Below are 16608 nucleotides of genomic sequence, written 5' to 3'. Positions count from 1 at the left end.
TGGAACAATTCGAGGCAGTGTGGGGGCAAAGCTGAAATTGTGGGCCCAAACCCGCTGTTGCTGAGTTCATTCTCCCGAACACTACTTCTGACACAGCATATATTACTGACACCTTTTTTCTGTTTCTACCTAGTTGCAAGATAATGTTCAACTGTCAGCTGAAACATCAAAAAGTTATAGAATACATGAGTTGGATGCAGCCCATGTTTGGTCTGGTCACTATCTTCTCTTTCACATTTATAGCAGTCTCACGTGAGACTATCAAAAATTGCCAAGGCTGACTATATTTCAAGTCATCCCAATAGCGGGGTATTGGGTTAAGTTTTCAACCAGCAATAATCACGCCTCAGATGGACTTCATAGGCTATGATATCGCCTCTGCGAAAGAATAGCATATTACAGCTACTCAAACTGTTTCCAGTGTCTTGCACAGCTTCTCCTTTAACGGTAATATTGTGTTTTAACATTGCAATGTCTAGCAGTTCGCCCCCTACCTACCACTTTGGTGGATTCTTGATTGCATGTCATATTCATGGCAAGGTGGGGTACTTATTCAATAGATGTTACCTTTTTCCAGTAGTAAAAAAACAATATCGAGAGCAAAGCATGTTGGGTAATCTGCACCACTGGTTCAGCTGCAATGGGTCGCAAACCCAAAACCTTTTCAACTCAACCTTGCCACCGCTGCCTCTAGTGGAAGTGTATAACGTGGCTAAGGGTGCCTTACTTCTTGCAAGAATTAGAGGCAGTGTGGGGGCAATACTGGAATTGTGGACCAATACCCCCTGTTGCTGAACCTATTCTCCCCAAGACTACTTCTGACTATATTTCATGTCGTTCCAATGTCGAGTTTTGGGTTAAGTTGTCACCCAACAATAACCACTCCTCGGATGGACCTCATAGGCTATGATAATGCCACTGCGATAGAATTTCAGAATTCAGCTATTCAAACTGTTTGCAGTATCTCGCACAGCTTCTCCGCAAACTGTATTATTTGTTGTTACATTGGTATGTCTAGCAGTTCGGCCCCTACCGAACACTGGTGGATTCTCGATTACATGTAATTAATGGCAAGGCGGGGTACTTGTTCAATAGATGTTCCCTTTTTCCTGGACAAAACCAATATCGAGAGCAAAGCACTTTGGGTAATCAGCACCACTGGCTCAGTTGCAATGGAGGTCGAACCAAAACCTTTTCATGTAAATCTTGCCATAGCTGCCTCTAGAGGAGGCAAGACAAAGTGGGTAAAGTGGCTTTGGGTAACGTTACTTGGAACAATTCGAGGCAGTGTGGGGGCAAAGCTGAAATTGTGGGCCCAAACCCGCTGTTGCTGAGTTCATTCTCCCGAACACTACTTCTGACACAGCATATATTACTGACACCTTTTTTCTGTTTCTACCTAGTTGCAAGATAATGTTCAACTGTCAGCTGAAACATCAAAAAGGTTATAGAATACATGAGTTGGATGCAGCCCATGTTTGGTCTGGTCACTATCTTCTCTTTCACATTTATAGCAGTCTCACGTGAGACTATCAAAAATTGCCAAGGCTGACTATATTTCAAGTCATCCCAAGCGGGGTATTGGGTTAAGTTTTCAACCAGCAATAATCACGCCTCAGATGGACTTCATAGGCTATTGATATCGCCTCTGCGAAAGAATAGCATATTACAGCTACTCAAACTGTTTCCAGTGTCTTGCACAGCTTCTCCTTTAACGGTAATATTGTGTTTTAACATTGCAATGTCTAGCAGTTCGCCCCCATACCTACCACTTTGGTGGATTCTTGATTGCATGTCATATTCATGGCAAGGTGGGGTACTTATTCAATAGATGTTACCTTTTTCCAGTAGTAAAAAAACAATATCGAGAGCAAAGCATGTTGGGTAATCTGCACCACTGGTTCAGCTGCAATGGGTCGCAAACCCAAAACCTTTTCAACTCAACCTTGCCACCGCTGCCTCTAGTGGAAGTGTATAACGTGGCTAAGGGTGCCTTACTTCTTGCAAGAATTAGAGGCAGTGTGGGGGCAATACTGGAATTGTGGACCAATACCCCTGTTGCTGAACCTATTCTCCCCAAGACTACTTCTGACTATATTTCATGTCGTTCCAATGTCGAGTTTTGGGTTAAGTTGTCACCCAACAATAACCACTCCTCGGATGGACCTCATAGGCTATGATAATGCCACTGCGATAGAATTTCAGAATTCAGCTATTCAAACTGTTTGCAGTATCTCGCACAGCTTCTCCGCAAACTGTATTATTTGTTGTTACATTGGTATGTCTAGCAGTTCGGCCCCTACCGAACACTGGTGGATTCTCGATTACATGTAATTAATGGCAAGGCGGGGTACTTGTTCAATAGATGTTCCCTTTTTTATGGACAAAACCAATATCGAGAGCAAAGCACTTTGGGTAATCAGCACCACTGGCTCAGTTGCAATGGAGGTCGAACCCAAAACCTTTTCATGTAAATCTTGCCATAGCTGCCTCTAGAGGAGGCAAGACAAAGTGGGTAAAGTGGCTTTGGGTAACATACTACTTGGAACAATTCGAGGCAGTGTGGGGGCAAAGCTGAAATTGTGGGCCCAAACCCGCTGTTGCTGAGTTCATTCTCCCGAACACTACTTCTGACACAGCAGCATATATTACTGACACCTTTTTTCTGTTTCTACCTAGTTGCAAGATAATGTTCAACTGTCAGCTGAAACATCAAAAGAGGTTATAGAATACATGAGTTGGATGCAGCCCATGTTTGGTCTGGTCACTATCTTCTCTTTCACATTTATAGCAGTCTCACGTGAGACTATCAAAAATTGCCAAGGCTGACTATATTTCAAGTCATCCCAAGCGGGGTATTGGGTTAAGTTTTCAACCAGCAATAATCACGCCTCAGATGGACTTCATAGGCTATGATATCGCCTCTGCGAAAGAATAGCATATTACAGCTACTCAAACTGTTTCCAGTGTCTTGCACAGCTTCTCCTTTAACGGTAATATTGTGTTTTAACATTGCAATGTCTAGCAGTTCAACCCCCTACCTACCACTTTGGTGGATTCTTGATTGCATGTCATATTCATGGCAAGGTGGGGTACTTATTCAATAGATGTTACCTTTTTCCAGTAGTAAAAAAACAATATCGAGAGCAAAGCATGTTGGGTAATCTGCACCACTGGTTCAGCTGCAATGGGTCGCAAACCCAAAACCTTTTCAACTCAACCTTGCCACCGCTGCCTCTAGTGGAAGTGTATAACGTGGCTAAGGGTGCCTTACTTCTTGCAAAATTAGAGGCAGTGTGGGGGCAATACTGGAATTGTGGACCAATACCCCTGTTGCTGAACCTATTCTCCCCAAGACTACTTCTGACTATATTTCATGTCGTTCCAATGTCGATTTTGGGTTAATGTTGTCACCTTGCAACAATAACCACTCCTCGGATGGACCTCATAGGCTATGATAATGCCACTGCGATAGAATTTCAGAATTCAGCTATTCAAACTGTTTGCAGTATCTCGCACAGCTTCTCCGCAAACTGTATTATTTGTTGTTACATTGGTATGTCTAGCAGTTCGCTGAACACTGGTGGATTCTCGATTACATGTAATTAATGGCAAGGCGGGGTACTTGTTCAATAGATGTTCCCTTTTTCCTGGACAAAACCAATATCGAGAGCAAAGCACTTTGGGTAATCAGCACCACTGGCTCAGTTGCAATGGAGGTCTGTGCCCAAAACCTTTTCATACATTAAGGGAACATTTTGACATTTTCCGTATGGTTAGTGAGAAAGTCCATATTGGAACTGTACCGTCCCTTACTAGACGTCCCGAAAACATGTTTAAAATTCGGGGACGGCGTCGGGCCGAGCGGCAGGGCCAGACCTACCGGGAAGTCATCAAATGAACTTTGTCGGACATTCTGTTTTCGTTTTATTAAATAATCAAATTTTGGTCATTTTTCCGCTATGCCGGAAAATCCCACAAGAGGGCATAAGCAATCATATTGCAATTTGACAAAACATCACCAATCACGACGGGCCATATCTCGAAAACTGAAAATATTTCGAAGCCGAAACTTGGTGAGCATAGGTTTGGCATAATGGGCAGTTGGCCCCGAACAAGATGGCGTCTAGGCCTCAACGGTTTTTGAGTTATGGCCATTTTTCTGGGATTAAAGGTCCAAAATGAAAATAGAGAAATGATTTTTTCACTTCACGTCAAAGTCAAGGAGCCTCCGGTGTCAATAAAAAAAAATCAGCCATTTATCTATCGTCATTTAAGAGAAATCGTACGATGACAGATTTGTGATGTTCAAATATAGGTGTTTTTTTTCTTCAACAGTTACAGATCCAGTTGCAGGGTGTTCATACAAATATTTTTAAAGTGTGCTGCGGAGCTCTGCGAGATTTCTGTGATTTTCTATGATTTCCTGAAATAACACACACTCACTAAACCCTCCGTAAATAACTCAGTTCTTAACGTAAAGACTTAAAACTCAGGATTCTGTAAAGGCATACCCCAATGAGGATATGAGTTTATTTATAGCTTCCTGTGCCAACAGGAAGTGCCTTAAATGGTGTCATAGTGGCTGTATCCAAGGGTTAAAAAGGTCAGATCTTTTCAAAACTTCATATGTGTGATTAGGCAACCCTGTTGAACTGTAAAATCAGTCATTTCTCCCAACAGATGTCAAAGAAAAGCTCTCACACACACACACAGCAAGGATGGCGTGACAAAGCGTGGTGTTTAAAGACACAGAGAGCAGGCAATGGCATAAACATAATCCCAAGGCCGTGCCGAGTTCAACGAGATATCCCGCTTGACCGTAGCTCGCTCGGTCTAAGCGCAGCGACCATGAGAAAAATAGGCCCAATATGAAGCCTGCACCAGAATGTCATTTGATTTTGGGTGACAGCGGCGGAACCGTTAGGTTTAGAAGGACAATTCAAACACAGGACTGTTCCTAAGGTCCTCCCGATCTGTGCAAGCCTAACCTTGACCGTGTGACATTAACCCTTCAAGGTTAAAAGAAGGTGTTTACATAAAAACAGTTTGCATTGACTTCTCTCCCCATAGGAATACATTGCCTGCTCCACTAAATTCAACCTGGAGCCTATATGGGTTATGAATGCCGTATGAACCTGTCTTCGGTACCAGTCCATCAGGCCACTATAAGGTCTACCTGTGTCGATTCTAGGCTTCCTGGGCCAACCGGAAGTGCTTAAAATCACCCTAAAAGTGTATATCCATACCCTGCCTACAATTTGATGGACATAGTGCATTGAACCCTGTGTAAATCAGTCAATTCTTAACGTAAAGACTTAAAACTCAGGATTCTGTAAAAGCATAGCCCAATGAGGATATGTGTTGACTTATAGCTATCTGTGTCAACCTGAAGTGCCATAATTGGTGTCTCAGGGGCTGTTTGGAAGGGTTAAAAAAATCAGATCTGTCCAAAACTTCATATGTGTGATTAGGCAACCCCCATGAACTGTAAATCAGTCATTTTTCCCATAAAAATTCAAAGGAAAACTAAATCACACAGATACACAACTTGGATGGAGGGACGTATTGGGGTGGGTAGAGACTGACACTGCCTCCAATAGTTAGCTTTGTTCGAGCTAAAAAAGAACCGTCAGACCTAGAGTTCCGAAACTTTAGAATCCTGTTCTAGACCTCAGGTCGATAGTGCGTGGTGAGTTACGGCGCTCTAGAAGGTTCTCGGACCGAGAAACAGCCTCGAACATTTGCAATGACTTCAATTAATTTTGACCATTACAAAAATGGCGACATTTAGAAATGTCCCAGAGTCACAAGACTAGGTGCATTGTGACCGTCTCGGCCCATAGAGACAGAACCCAACGTCTCTGTCCGATAGCTCATTCAAGGACCCCGTAGCAAGTAATTGAAAAAAGTGGATTTTCAGCACCAATTAGGGTTTTACTCGGACACCAAATGACCTATCGAGCCGAAACTTGGGATTCGGGGTCGCCTCAGCTAGGCCTACACATAACACAAGAAATGGACCCGCAGCTAGAACGTAACTACTTGTTTTATGGTTTTTTTATGGTTTGAACCGAAGGCGTTGTGAATTTTGGGCCAGCTCTGAAGTATGTGATACTTGGCTCCTAAACGTGTTGGGAAAAGTGGGTTTGGTGTCAGTTTGTATCAGTTTGGTGCCAGAATGATATCAAATTGACTGATGGACGGTTAATTGCAGGTGACTCTTGTCCATTTGCAATATGTTTAAGCGGTGAGGTACCATCACCAAAAGCAACATTCTGAAATCAACCCTAACGAGCGACGGAGAGGTACCAGTATCTCTACCCAGCCATCCCGAGTTCATCGGGACAGTCAATTTGGCATTCCTGCACGATTTTTATAGCATGACAAATTGGTGATGGTGAATGCCCAGTTAACCATATTGCAAATGCACAGTGACTTTGCAAGAGTGAGGTACCATCACCAAAATGACATTCTGAAATCAACCCTAACGAGCGATGGAGAGGTACCAGAATCACTGCCCAGCCATCCCGAGTTCATCAGGCCAGTCAATTTGGCATTCCTGCATGATTTTCAGTGACTTTGCAAAAGTGAGAAAACATTTGCAATATGTTTTAACAGTGAGGTACCATCACCAAAAGCGACATTCTGAAATCAACCCAAACGAGCGATGGAGAGGTACCAGAACCACTGCCCAGCCATCCCGAGTTAATCGGGCCAGTCAATTTGGCATTCCTGCATGATTTTTATACCATGACAAATTGGTGATGGTGAATGCCCAGTTAACCATATTGCAAATGCACAGTGACTTTGAAAGAGTGAGAAAACATTACCAAATGGACATTCTGAAATCAACACAAAAACTGGCATCACCATAGTGTCCAGACTGTGCCGAGTCCAATGAGGCGCCCCGCTTGACCGTAGCTCGCTCGGTATAAGCGCAGCGACCATGAGAAAAATAGGCCCAAAATGAAGCCTGCACCAGTACGTCATTTGATTTTGGGTGACAGCGGCGGAACCGTTAGGTTTAGAAGGACAATTCAAACACAGGACTTGTTCCTAAGGTCCTCCCGATCTGTGCAAGCCTAACCTTGACCGTGTGACATTAACCCTTCACAGTTAAAAGAAGGTGTTTACATAAAAACAGTTTGCATTGACTTCTCTCCCCATAGGAATACATTGCCTGCTCCCCTAAATTCAACCTGGAGTCTATATGGGTTATGAATGCTGTATGAACCTGTCTTCGGTACCAGTCCATCAGGCCACTATAAGGTCTACCTGTGTCGATTCTAAGCTTCCTGGACCAACCGGAAGTGGTTAAAATCGCCCTAAAGGTGTATACCCATAACCTGCCTGCAGTTTGATAGACATAGTGCATTCAACCCTGTGTAAATCAGTCAATTTTTAACGTAAAGACTTAAAACTCAGGATTCTGTAATAGAATACCCCAATGAGGATGTGTGTTGAGTTATAGCTTCCTGTGCAAACCGGAAGTGCCATAATTTGTGTCTCATGGGCTGTTTCGAGGGGTTAAAAAAATCAGATCTTTCCAAAACTTCATATATGTGATTAGGCAACCCCCATGAACTGTAAATCAGTCATTTTTCCCATAAAATTTCAAAGGAAAACTAAATCACACACACACACAGCTTGGAAGTAGGGACCCATTGGGGTGCGTAGAGACAAACACTCCCCCGCATTAGTTAACCTTGTTGGAACTTTTAAAGAACCGTCAGACCTAGAGTTCCGAAACTTTAGAATCCTGTTCTAGACCTCAGGTCGATAGTGCGTGGTGAGTTACGGCGCTCTAGAAGGTTCTCGGACCGAGAAACAGCCTCGAACATTTGCAATGACTTCAATTCATTTTGACCATTACGAAAATGGCGACATTTAGAAATGTCCCAGAGTCACAAGACTAGGTGCATTGTGACCGTCTCGGCCCATAGAGACAGAACCCAACGATTTTTATAGCATGACAAATTGGTGATGGTGAATGCCCAGTTAACCATATTGCAAATGCACAGTGACTTTGCAAGAGTGAGAAACATCACCAAATGGACATTCTGGAATCAACCCTAACGAGCGATGGAGAGGTACCAGAATCACTGCCCAGCCATCCCGAGTTCATCGGGCCAGTCAATTTGGCATTCCTGCACGATTTTTATAGCATGACAAATTGGTCTTATGACATTTGGCCCCCACAAAACGCATTATGCCTTATGGACAAGTAAAAAAAAAAAAAAAAATTATGATAATAAAATATGACTAAAGTATGTTGATACAGTTCTTATACGTGTGTAATTGACACAAAATTCTAAAGAATTTCGAAAAACGGTCCAGAAAGCACTTTTTTAGGGGTGTGTGAAGTTTTTTATGAAATTTTGCAATTATTGACTTTTGACTTCTGACTTCCTATGAAATCATATTGCAAATGGAGAAAACACATGCAATAATGCGCAAGTAAAAATAAAATACAAAATAATGATAATGAAATTGGACAAAAGTATATTCATACAGTTCATACACATGTGGAATTGACAAAAAAGCTAAAGAATTTCAAAAACGGTCCAGAAAGCACTTTTTTAAGGTGTGATAAGTTTTTGACAAAAAATCAATTTTTTCAAAATTTGGCTTTTGGATGTTGACTTGGGGTCCATTTTCAATATGAAAAACCACGGTGGAGTGCACACGCCACCTGTTGGATTTTTGAAGTGTTACAACTGGCAATTGCCATATGGCATTTGAAATACATTTTCCATGAATCAACGCCGATTTGGGTGGTATTGGCCATTGTGTACATGGTTTGTACTATGCCAATGGTTTCCCATTCATTTTTGTCCAATTCAGGGGGTATTCCCTTACATGTAAATCTTGCCATAGCTGCCTCTAGAGGAGGCAAGACAAAGTGGGTAAAGTGGCTTTGGGTAACGTACTACTTGGAACAATTCGAGGCAGTGTGGGGGCAAAGCTGAAATTGTGGGCCCAAACCCGCTGTTGCTGAGTTCATTCTCCCGAACACTACTTCTGACACAGCATATATTACTGACACCTTTTTTCTGTTTCTACCTAGTTGCAAGATAATGTTCAACTGTCAGCTGAAACATCAAAAAGGTTATAGAATACATGAGTTGGATGCAGCCCATGTTTGGTCTGGTCACTATCTTCTCTTTCACATTTATAGCAGTCTCACGTGAGACTATCAAAAATTGCCAAGGCTGACTATATTTCAAGTCATCCCAAGCGGGGTATTGGGTTAAGTTTTCAACCAGCAATAATCACGCCTCAGATGGACTTCATAGGCTATGATATCGCCTCTGCGAAAGAATAGCATATTACAGCTACTCAAACTGTTTCCAGTGTCTTGCACAGCTTCTCCTTTAACGGTAATATTGTGTTTTAACATTGCAATGTCTAGCAGTTCGCCCCCTACCTACCACTTTGGTGGATTCTTGATTGCATGTCATATTCATGGCAAGGTGGGGTACTTATTCAATAGATGTTACCTTTTTCCAGTAGTAAAAAAACAATATCGAGAGCAAAGCATGTTGGGTAATCTGCACCACTGGTTCAGCTGCAATGGGTCGCAAACCCAAAACCTTTTCAACTCAACCTTGCCACCGCTGCCTCTAGTGGAAGTGTATAACGTGGCTAAGGGTGCCTTACTTCTTGCAAGAATTAGAGGCAGTGTGGGGGCAATACTGGAATTGTGGACCAATACCCCCTGTTGCTGAACCTATTCTCCCCAAGACTACTTCTGACTATATTTCATGTCGTTCCAATGTCGAGTTTTGGGTTAAGTTGTCACCCAACAATAACCACTCCTCGGATGGACCTCATAGGCTATGATAATGCCACTGCGATAGAATTTCAGAATTCAGCTATTCAAACTGTTTGCAGTATCTCGCACAGCTTCTCCGCAAACTGTATTATTTGTTGTTACATTGGTATGTCTAGCAGTTCGGCCCCTACCGAACACTGGTGGATTCTCGATTACATGTAATTAATGGCAAGGGGGGTACTTGTTCAATAGATGTTCCCTTTTTCCTGGACAAAACCAATATCGAGAGCAAAGCACTTTGGGTAATCAGCACCACTGGCTCAGTTGCAATGGAGGTCGAACCCAAAACCTTTTCATACATTAAGGGAACATTTCGACATTTTCCGTATGGTTAGTGAGAAAGTCCATATTGCAAATGTACCGTCCCTTACTAGACGTCCCGAAAACATGTTTAAAATTCGGGACGGCGTCGGGCCGAGCGGCAGGGCCAGACCTACCGGGAAGTCATCAAATGAACTTTGTCGGACATTCAGTTTTCGTTTTATTAAATAATCAAATTTTGGTCATTTTTCCGCTATGCCGGAAAATCCCACAAGAGGGCATAAGCAATCATATTGCAATTTGACAAAACATCACCAATCACGACGGGCCATATCTCGAAAACTGAAAATATTTCAAGCCGAAACTTGGTGAGCATAGGTTTGGCATAATGGGCAGTTGGCCCCGAACAAGATGGCGTCTAGGCCTCAACGGTTTTTGAGTTATGGCCATTTTTCTGGGATTAAAGGTCCAAAATGAAAATAGAGAAATGATTTTTTCACTTCACGTCAAAGTCAAGGAGCCTCCGGTGTCAATAAAAAAAATCAGCCATTTATCTATCGTCATTTAAGAGAAATCGTACGATGACAGATTTGTGATGTTCAAATATAGGTGTTTTTTTTCTTCAACAGTTACAGATCCAGTTGCAGGGTGTTCATACAAATATTTTTAAAGTGTGCTGCGGAGCTCTGCGAGATTTCTGTGATTTTCTATGATTTCCTGAAATAACACACACTCACTAAACCCTCCGTAAATAACTCAGTTCTTAACGTAAAGACTTAAAACTCAGGATTCTGTAAAGGCATACCCCAATGAGGATATGAGTTTATTTATAGCTTCCTGTGCCAACAGGAAGTGCCTTAAATGGTGTCATAGTGGCTGTATCCAAGGGTTAAAAAGGTCAGATCTTTTCAAAACTTCATATGTGTGATTAGGCAACCCTGTTGAACTGTAAAATCAGTCATTTCTCCCAACAGATGTCAAAGAAAAGCTCTCACACACACACACAGCAAGGATGGCGTGACAAAGCGCGGTGTTTAAAGACACAGAGAGCAGGCAATGGCATAAACATAATCCCAAGGCCGTGCCGAGTTCAACGAGATATCCCGCTTGACCGTAGCTCGCTCGGTCTAAGCGCAGCGACCATGAGAAAAGTAGGCCCAATATGAAGCCTGCACCAGAACGTCATTTGATTTTGGGTGACAGCGGCGGAACCGTTAGGTTTAGAAGGACAATTCAAACACAGGACTGTTCCTAAGGTCCTCCCGATCTGTGCAAGCCTAACCTTGACCGTGTGACATTAACCCTTCAAGGTTAAAAGAAGGTGTTTACATAAAAACAGTTTGCATTGACTTCTCTCCCCATAGGAATACATTGCCTGCTCCACTAAATTCAACCTGGAGCCTATATGGGTTATGAATGCCGTATGAACCTGTCTTCGGTACCAGTCCATCAGGCCACTATAAGGTCTACCTGTGTCGATTCTAGGCTTCCTGGGCCAACCGGAAGTGCTTAAAATCACCCTAAAAGTGTATATCCATACCCTGCCTACAATTTGATGGACATAGTGCATTGAACCCTGTGTAAATCAGTCAATTCTTAACGTAAAGACTTAAAACTCAGGATTCTGTAAAAGCATAGCCCAATGAGGATATGTGTTGACTTATAGCTATCTGTGTCAACCTGAAGTGCCATAATTGGTGTCTCAGGGGCTGTTTGGAAGGGTTAAAAAATCAGATCTGTCCAAAACTTCATATGTGTGATTAGGCAACCCCCATGAACTGTAAATCAGTCATTTTTCCCATAAAAATTCAAAGGAAAACTAAATCACACAGATACACAACTTGGATGGAGGGACGTATTGGGGTGGGTAGAGACTGACACTGCCTCCAATAGTTAGCTTTGTTCGAGCTAAAAAAGAACCGTCAGACCTAGAGTTCCGAAACTTTAGAATCCTGTTCTAGACCTCAGGTCGATAGTGCGTGGTGAGTTACGGCGCTCTAGAAGGTTCTCGGACCGAGAAACAGCCTCGAACATTTGCAATGACTTCAATTAATTTTGACCATTACAAAAATGGCGACATTTAGAAATGTCCCAGAGTCACAAGACTAGGTGCATTGTGACCGTCTCGGCCCATAGAGACAGAACCCAACGTCTCTGTCCGATAGCTCATTCAAGGACCCCGTAGCAAGTAATTGAAAAAAGTGGATTTTCAGCACCAATTAGGGTTTTACTCGGACACCAAATGACCTATCGAGCCGAAACTTGGGATTCGGGGTCGCCTCAGCTAGGCCTACACATAACACAAGAAATGGACCCGCAGCTAGAACGTAACTACTTGTTTTATGGTTTTTTTATGGTTTGAACCGAAGGCGTTGTGAATTTTGGGCCAGCTCTGAAGTATGTGATACTTGGCTCCTAAACGTGTTGGGAAAAGTGGGTTTGGTGTCAGTTTGTATCAGTTTGGTGCCAGAATGATATCAAATTGACTGATGGACGGTTAATTGCAGGTGACTCTTGTCCATTTGCAATATGTTTAAGCGGTGAGGTACCATCACCAAAAGCAACATTCTGAAATCAACCCTAACGAGCGACGGAGAGGTACCAGTATCTCTACCCAGCCATCCCGAGTTCATCGGGACAGTCAATTTGGCATTCCTGCACGATTTTTATAGCATGACAAATTGGTGATGGTGAATGCCCAGTTAACCATATTGCAAATGCACAGTGACTTTGCAAGAGTGAGGTACCATCACCAAAATGACATTCTGAAATCAACCCTAACGAGCGATGGAGAGGTACCAGAATCACTGCCCAGCCATCCCGAGTTCATCAGGCCAGTCAATTTGGCATTCCTGCATGATTTTCAGTGACTTTGCAAAAGTGAGAAAACATTTGCAATATGTTTTAACAGTGAGGTACCATCACCAAAAGCGACATTCTGAAATCAACCCAAACGAGCGATGGAGAGGTACCAGAACCACTGCCCAGCCATCCCGAGTTAATCGGGCCAGTCAATTTGGCATTCCTGCATGATTTTTATACCATGACAAATTGGTGATGGTGAATGCCCAGTTAACCATATTGCAAATGCACAGTGACTTTGAAAGAGTGAGAAAACATTACCAAATGGACATTCTGAAATCAACACAAAAACTGGCATCACCATAGTGTCCAGACTGTGCCGAGTCCAATGAGGCGCCCCGCTTGACCGTAGCTCGCTCGGTATAAGCGCAGCGACCATGAGAAAAATAGGCCCAAAATGAAGCCTGCACCAGTACGTCATTTGATTTTGGGTGACAGCGGCGGAACCGTTAGGTTTAGAAGGACAATTCAAACACAGGACTTGTTCCTAAGGTCCTCCCGATCTGTGCAAGCCTAACCTTGACCGTGTGACATTAACCCTTCACAGTTAAAAGAAGGTGTTTACATAAAAACAGTTTGCATTGACTTCTCTCCCCATAGGAATACATTGCCTGCTCCCCTAAATTCAACCTGGAGTCTATATGGGTTATGAATGCTGTATGAACCTGTCTTCGGTACCAGTCCATCAGGCCACTATAAGGTCTACCTGTGTCGATTCTAAGCTTCCTGGACCAACCGGAAGTGGTTAAAATCGCCCTAAAGGTGTATACCCATAACCTGCCTGCAGTTTGATAGACATAGTGCATTCAACCCTGTGTAAATCAGTCAATTTTTAACGTAAAGACTTAAAACTCAGGATTCTGTAATAGAATACCCCAATGAGGATGTGTGTTGAGTTATAGCTTCCTGTGCAAACCGGAAGTGCCATAATTTGTGTCTCATGGGCTGTTTCGAGGGGTTAAAAAAATCAGATCTTTCCAAAACTTCATATATGTGATTAGGCAACCCCCATGAACTGTAAATCAGTCATTTTTCCCATAAAATTTCAAAGGAAAACTAAATCACACACACACACAGCTTGGAAGTAGGGACCCATTGGGGTGCGTAGAGACAAACACTCCCCGCATTAGTTAACCTTGTTGGAACTTTTAAAGAACCGTCAGACCTAGAGTTCCGAAACTTTAGAATCCTGTTCTAGACCTCAGGTCGATAGTGCGTGGTGAGTTACGGCGCTCTAGAAGGTTCTCGGACCGAGAAACAGCCTCGAACATTTGCAATGACTTCAATTCATTTTGACCATTACGAAAATGGCGACATTTAGAAATGTCCCAGAGTCACAAGACTAGGTGCATTGTGACCGTCTCGGCCCATAGAGACAGAACCCAACGATTTTTATAGCATGACAAATTGGTGATGGTGAATGCCCAGTTAACCATATTGCAAATGCACAGTGACTTTGCAAGAGTGAGAAACATCACCAAATGGACATTCTGGAATCAACCCTAACGAGCGATGGAGAGGTACCAGAATCACTGCCCAGCCATCCCGAGTTCATCGGGCCAGTCAATTTGGCATTCCTGCAAGAATTTTCAGTGACTTTGCAAAAGTGAGAAAACATTTGCAATATGTTTTAACAGTGAGGTACCATCACCAAAAGTGACATTCTGAAATCATCCCAAACGAGCAATGGAGAGGTGCCAGAATCACTGCCCAGCCATCCCGAGTTCATCGGGCCAGTCAATTTGGCATTCCTGCACGATTTTTATAGCATGACAAATTGGTCTTATGACATTTGGCCCCCACAAAACGCATTATGCCTTATGGACAAGTAAAAAAAAAAAAAAATTATGATAATAAAATATGACTAAAGTATGTTGATACAGTTCTTATACGTGTGTAATTGACACAAAATTCTAAAGAATTTCGAAAAACGGTCCAGAAAGCACTTTTTTAGGGGTGTGTGAAGTTTTTTATGAAATTTTGCAATTATTGACTTTTGACTTCTGACTTCCTATGAAATCATATTGCAAATGGAGAAAACACATGCAATAATGCGCAAGTAAAAATAAAATACAAAATAATGATAATGAAATTGGACAAAAGTATATTCATACAGTTCATACACATGTGGAATTGACAAAAAAAGCTAAAGAATTTCAAAAACGGTCCAGAAAGCACTTTTTTAAGGTGTGATAAGTTTTTGACAAAAAATCAATTTTTTCAAAATTTGGCTTTTGGATGTTGACTTGGGGTCCATTTTCAATATGAAAAACCACGGTGGAGTGCACACGCCACCTGTTGGATTTTTGAAGTGTTACAACTGGCAATTGCCATATGGCATTTGAAATACATTTTCCATGAATCAACGCCGATTTGGGTGGTATTGGCCATTGTGTACATGGTTTGTACTATGCCAATGGTTTCCCATTCATTTTTGTCCAATTCAGGGGGTATTCCCTTACATGTAAATCTTGCCATAGCTGCCTCTAGAGGAGGCAAGACAAAGTGGGTAAAGTGGCTTTGGGTAACGTACTACTTGGAACAATTCGAGGCAGTGTGGGGGCAAAGCTGAAATTGTGGGCCCAAACCCGCTGTTGCTGAGTTCATTCTCCCGAACACTACTTCTGACACAGCATATATTACTGACACCTTTTTTCTGTTTCTACCTAGTTGCAAGATAATGTTCAACTGTCAGCTGAAACATCAAAAAGGTTATAGAATACATGAGTTGGATGCAGCCCATGTTTGGTCTGGTCACTATCTTCTCTTTCACATTTATAGCAGTCTCACGTGAGACTATCAAAAATTGCCAAGGCTGACTATATTTCAAGTCATCCCAAGCGGGGTATTGGGTTAAGTTTTCAACCAGCAATAATCACGCCTCAGATGGACTTCATAGGCTATGATATCGCCTCTGCGAAAGAATAGCATATTACAGCTACTCAAACTGTTTCCAGTGTCTTGCACAGCTTCTCCTTTAACGGTAATATTGTGTTTTAACATTGCAATGTCTAGCAGTTCCCCCCTACCTACCACTTTGGTGGATTCTTGATTGCATGTCATATTCATGACAAGGTGGGGTACTTATTCAATAGATGTTACCTTTTTCCAGTAGTAAAAAAACAATATCGAGAGCAAAGCATGTTGGGTAATCTGCACCACTGGTTCAGCTGCAATGGGTCGCAAACCCAAAACCTTTTCAACTCAACCTTGCCACCGCTGCCTCTAGTGGAAGTGTATAACGTGGCTAAGGGTGCCTTACTTCTTGCAAGAATTAGAGGCAGTGTGGGGGCAATACTGGAATTGTGGACCAATACCCCTGTTGCTGAACCTATTCTCCCCAAGACTACTTCTGACTATATTTCATGTCGTTCCAATGTCGAGTTTTGGGTTAAGTTGTCACCCAACAATAACCACTCCTCGGATGGACCTCATAGGCTATGATAATGCCACTGCGATAGAATTTCAGAATTCAGCTATTCAAACTGTTTGCAGTATCTCGCACAGCTTCTCCGCAAACTGTATTATTTGTTGTTACATTGGTATGTCTAGCAGTTCGGCCCCTACCGAACACTGGTGGATTCTCGATTACATGTAATTAATGGCAAGGCGGGGTACTTGTTCAATAGATGTTCCCTTTTTTCCTG

General features: G+C 42.5%; 5 non-coding genes across 5 annotated transcripts; all 5 read right to left on the bottom strand.

Moving 5' to 3' along the window:
* Positions 1 to 246: 246 nt before the first annotated feature.
* Positions 247 to 390, bottom strand: LOC135540590 (U4 spliceosomal RNA). The gene has a single exon (XR_010455876.1). It is a non-coding gene; the product is annotated as a U4 spliceosomal RNA (small nuclear RNA).
* Positions 391 to 1517: 1127 nt separating this feature from the next.
* On the bottom strand, positions 1518 to 1660 carry LOC135540591 (U4 spliceosomal RNA). Its single transcript, XR_010455877.1, has one exon. It is a non-coding gene; the product is annotated as a U4 spliceosomal RNA (small nuclear RNA).
* A 1134-nt stretch (positions 1661 to 2794) lies between these two features.
* Positions 2795 to 2936, bottom strand: LOC135540494 (U4 spliceosomal RNA). The gene has a single exon (XR_010455787.1). It is a non-coding gene; the product is annotated as a U4 spliceosomal RNA (small nuclear RNA).
* A 6248-nt stretch (positions 2937 to 9184) lies between these two features.
* LOC135540483 (U4 spliceosomal RNA) lies at positions 9185 to 9326 on the bottom strand. Its single transcript, XR_010455776.1, has one exon. It is a non-coding gene; the product is annotated as a U4 spliceosomal RNA (small nuclear RNA).
* A 6419-nt stretch (positions 9327 to 15745) lies between these two features.
* Positions 15746 to 15887, bottom strand: LOC135540471 (U4 spliceosomal RNA). Its single transcript, XR_010455765.1, has one exon. It is a non-coding gene; the product is annotated as a U4 spliceosomal RNA (small nuclear RNA).
* Between the last annotated feature and the right edge of the window lie 721 nt (positions 15888 to 16608).

The sequence above is a fragment of the Oncorhynchus masou genome, chromosome 5, assembly GCF_036934945.1.
Source record: "Oncorhynchus masou masou isolate Uvic2021 chromosome 5, UVic_Omas_1.1, whole genome shotgun sequence".
Classification (NCBI taxonomy): domain Eukaryota; kingdom Metazoa; phylum Chordata; class Actinopteri; order Salmoniformes; family Salmonidae; genus Oncorhynchus; species Oncorhynchus masou.
Note: the sequence above shows the minus strand (reverse complement) of the source record. Positions and strands in the feature narration are given on the sequence as shown.